At 41.4% G+C, this 5,047-nt stretch overlaps 1 pseudogene; it reads right to left on the bottom strand.

The window, feature by feature from the left end:
- Window positions 1-1,053: 1,053 nt before the first annotated feature.
- LOC122331558 lies at window positions 1,054-2,198 on the bottom strand (annotated as a pseudogene).
- Window positions 2,199-5,047: the final 2,849 nt, after the last annotated feature.

Raw genomic sequence — 5,047 nt, 5'->3', positions numbered from 1 at the left:
GGAACAATTCTCACTGTTAACTATTGTATGTAACTCATGCTTATTAGCTGCTTATTAGTACGAATAAAGCATGCTGCCATATTCTGCTTGACAATATACTAGATCCCTTCATCCACCCCATATCTAAACTTAACATCTTACTTACTAACTATTAAAAGCAGAAAACTAGGAGTCATAGTTAATAGTTAGTAGAAAAACTGGTAAACTATTCCAATTCTTTGCTATTAACAAAACATTAGCTATGACTTTTGCCTCAATAAACTCTTAATTTGCTTCTCATTAATAGTTGGTAGTCAGAGTAATACAGTCATGCAGAATATGTGTTTTATAAGTACTAATATGTTAATAACAGGCATGCTAATAAGCAACTAGTTAGAGGAATAGTTCAGCGAAAACATTACACCGTGTTTTATACACTCTGAAGACATCCTAGGTGTATATGAACACAGAACTTTTAAAAAATGTATCCTGGCTCTCCAAGCTTGTAATTCTGGTGGATAGCAGCCATTATTTTGAAGCTCAGCAGCTCAGATATATCCACAGAAGTGCTGTAATATAAAACTAAACTATATACCTCCCCAAGAAGTTATCCACACGTCCTCTGAAGCAGATCAAGGTTTTCTGTCACAAAAATATTTCTGGATTTCAAACTTTTCAAACTGCATCATGAGTCAGTTATTTAACTCATGGATCTGCTTCAGAGGACGTGTGATGACCCCCTGAAGGCGTACAGGTTAGTTTTACGTCGTCGTGATTTGAGGATATATTTGATTTACTTAAGCTTCAAAATCATGGCCGCTTATCCACCAGCAATACCAAGCTTGGAAGAGCTCAGGATAAATAAAAAAACTGTGTTTATCTGAAAGAAGAATGTCATATACATCTAGGTTTCAGGGTGAGTAAAATATGAGGTCATTACAAAATATGGCAAGATGACAAAAATCTATTAGTTTGTAACTTTGGGAAACTAAGCCAGTAGGCTTTTAACAAAACCATATTTGATGGTTTCACAGTCAGTTACTATGGATTTCAAATCCACAGTTTGCCGAGCAGTGACCTTTGTTTTTTCACATGCTGGTTTGCAGGTCTCCGCGCTGAGCAGTGTGTCGTGAGTTTCTGTTGGCTCCTTCAAGATTCGAGGCTTGTCCTGTTTGCTGTCGGTGTGCTCAGCCTCATCCAAAGCGCTCGCTCTTCTCAAGCACAGGACGTTCTGGAAACTCTTCTTGAAGTTCTCTGACAAGAAAGCGTACAGTATTGGGTTCATGCGTAGCTATTGGCGTATCCCAGCACCACCGAAGGCAAACATGCTTCTTAAGAAAGCCGTGGTGCTGATGGTGCCGGTGACCGACGTCACGCTGAAGATGTAGAAGGGCAGCCAACAGAAGACAAAGACGGCAACCACGATGGACACCATCCGCGTCACCCTCTTCTCAGACTGCCTACGTTTGCCAGAGTTCACCCTGACTGCCAAGGACTTGACCTTGATGATAATGCACAGATAGCAGAGACATATGACCATCAGGGGCAGGAAGAAGCCCAGGAAAAAGTGCCAGAACATGAAGGCAGTGTAGTAGGTCTCCTGCGACTCTGGCCACACGATGGTGCAGAAGCATCCGCCGGGTTTGGTGATTAGTCCGCTGTAGATCACGCATCGGGAGGTTGGCGATAAGAGATACCACCCACACCACCAGATTAATGGTCTTGGCCACATGGGGCTTCCTCCATTTGGTGGACTTGATGGGGATGCACCACAGCGGGGTAGCGTCAATGCTCATCACCATCAGACAGAAAATACTGGTAAACTGGTTCAGAGAATCCACGGTCGCGACCACGCGACACAAAGCCGCGCGAACGGCCAGTGCACCAGCGCTAACTGGATGGCGATGAAGCGCAAGCCGAGCATGAAGAGCACGTCCGCCACCGCCAGGTTCAGGATGTAGATATTGGTGACCGTCTTCATCTTGGCGTGCACGCAGGATGACGTCAGATGACCAGAGCATTTCCACACAGGCCGATCGCAAGCACACCACAAAGTACATGAAGGTGATGACGGCCGTGCAGGGCAAGCTCATGCCCGTCTTGTTTCCCCTGGCCTTCCTCAGATATGTTGCCGAGCAGGATGTCAAATCGTACATAGGGAGTACAGACAGATTGCTGGGGAGGTTGCTGGGTGAGAACGAAAATGTCCAGGAATCCATTTCGTGTGCTTCAGATTCCTAATTCCATTGAAGTGTGACTTATAGCCTGGGGGGGAAAACATATAGTGGTCAATGAAGTATATATCCTATACTGTTATCAGTTCTAATCCCAATGCGACCAACACTTAACATCTCTGTGGCAAAACCTAGGATGCTTCCTTGTTTGTGAGAGCCCACATAGGGAGCTGTGCTACTGCCTAAAACATCAACCTAGCCGACAGATGAGGAACAATCATATCAACGGCAAGTCACAGAATATGATTAATAGTTTAATTGTTTGAAGAGATATTTCACAATGTAAAAAATCTTACTGATCCCAAACAGTCATCCAGCATCGCTTCTAATAATAGCGTTATTTATTTACAGTTTTAGGCCAACCACTAAATCTTCAGACCGAACTTTAATGAAGACGGTATGGTCCTGTAAGTTTACCGCTTCTGGTCAGTTTGTTTTCTCAATGTTGTTCTGTACAGCTATAGAGAGCACAGTCTAACCGACTTGAGAGAGCAATGTCCTCTATGTCACAATCATCCCGGTGGACAAACAAGCAAAGTAATCAATGTCCCTCTCAGATCTGGACCCATTTATGGCTTCTCATTTTCTAGGGCATGTGTGCATTAATCCTAATATTAACCAGTAAAGCTCCAGGACTGAAAGTGTCTGGTCCCGTCACTCACAGTCCAAAGCTGCTCCTATCAGTGAAAGAGCTTTCATTTGTAGCATTAATTACAGTCTCTTTAGGAAAAAACAAACTTTGAATGTGAAAAGTTCATATTCCATCTAGACATGAAGGTAACAATGATGTTGCTCAAGTATGACTCAGTTAATAGTTCATTCATACAAAATGGCTCTAGAAATAAATAAACAAATGCTACAAATATTTTTAAACACAAAACTGTGTTTCATATTAATATACGCAGTGATTTTGCCGATTTTGCCAAAATAAATATTTAAATTACAGAATTTTCTGATAGACAAAATGAATACAAAACATGTTAAAAAGATTCAGAGCAGGTGGTTCTTACCTTCATGTTGATGTGTGCTGGCACAGTACAGTGTCTGCTGAAGAGCACATGTGGAATATCCAAACACATGATCTGATCTGATCTGAACTGAAACTGAAGAGATTTGACCCTGTGCCGAGACAAGCCTCTCAGAGAGAGAGAGAGAGACTGACTGTGTGTGTGTGTATTGAAATATGACTGTATGACCGGTGTTTGTTCAACACTGATGAGTCGAAAACATTGTTCATTATACAGTGTTTATCGTATACTATTGAGATTGTTTTTTTATGCATCGTAAAAACAATTAGTATATGAACCTCTTTTAAAAATATTTTCCGTTGAATAAAAAACTATAGTTTACCCCATTGTAACCAGTAAAACCACTACATAGATTTTGTTATTATTTCTGTTGTATGTCTTTTCAACTGGGTAGATTTCTGAAATGAATAACTTATAACATGTAGTGTAAAGACGTGATTATAGACAAAGAGCGAGAAAACCAAAAAGAGAAACTCGTCTTCATGTTCATCTAAACTCTAAGTAGATATTTACAGTCGATCTTGAGAGAGGTGAGAATAACTTTGTGTTGGTCTGGAGCTGCTTTGCTGCCTGAGGGTCAAAGAACAATCTCAGCAGACACAGAACGTCATAAATATTCAACAAATTTCAACACCTAATGTCAATGTTAAGTTGATGTCAATACAGACATCAGCTGATGTTGATATTCGTAGTTTTAGGTTATGTAACCAAAGTCCAACATTAAGTCAAAGTCAAATTGGCATCAAATATTGACGTCCACCCGCATTTTATTTACGTCAGTCATCCAACGTCAATCTGGCGGTACATGAGCGTCCGTGCCTGGAGGGTTGAAATCAAATACGCGATCATATTTAGCCTAAAACCGCATACATGAACTCAAACAGGATTGTGGGGAGGGACGTACTGGAAAAATCAGGCAGATCTCAAAAGCTGGGCGGGAGATCTACAAAGTCACGTAATTTAAGGGTTCACTTACTTTTTCCACCCTGCACTCGGAATGATTGCTCGATTGTAATTTTCACAATACATTACAATATTAATATATTTTTTGTGTCTGTAGTTGTGAGTCAAGTTGGGAAGCAATGCTTAGCTTTAGATGCCCGTAATGGCGTTCGCTTTCATCTTCCTACAAGAACCAACGTGACGCCTCCGTTTAGTGTCGTAAGTGGATAATTGCTCTAACTTGTGTACTTGTTCTGATTCAGCTGCATTAAAGTACACAGAAACTAGAAGAGGAAAACCGATGATACAATGCCAGGCTGAAATTAGACAGAATGCAAATGTTAGTGATGCAACGAATATTCTAATTAGCATACAGCATTAAGCATTAGGATTTAGTGATTTTTCAAACAGGCTTTGGCCACTTTCCATCGAGAGTGTTTGGCAACAGTCGTGACCGGCTTTTACCTCATTACAAAGGCTGAAGTGAGAAGCGGCTGCTGAGCTCTTCTGTGGAGCTGCAGCTGGCCGTCTCTGAATAACTCCAGCAGCTTATGTAGAACATGCCTTTGAAGAGCATGGCAGGATTTGTGAGAGAAGGATTACATCATACAGCACTAGGAGGATTACATCATGTGTCTCTGGTCAGCCCTGCATCATTTACAGAGCGGGGCAAAGACACGTTACTGAAGTTACCCACTGGGGAAATTAAAGAAAAGACTTACCCTCACCCCCATCTCAACTAATTAAACCAATAAGTATGCAATCATTACGCTGCAAAAAATGTCGTCACGTCAGGGTCTGAGCAGACGTACGCACTGCTCTAAATATATTTCATGTGTCAATGACTTTAATTAAGAGAGCTGA

The sequence above is a fragment of the Puntigrus tetrazona genome, unplaced genomic scaffold, assembly GCF_018831695.1.
Source record: "Puntigrus tetrazona isolate hp1 unplaced genomic scaffold, ASM1883169v1 S000000001, whole genome shotgun sequence".
NCBI lineage: Eukaryota > Metazoa > Chordata > Actinopteri > Cypriniformes > Cyprinidae > Puntigrus > Puntigrus tetrazona.
This window is presented reverse-complemented; position numbering and strand designations above follow the sequence as displayed.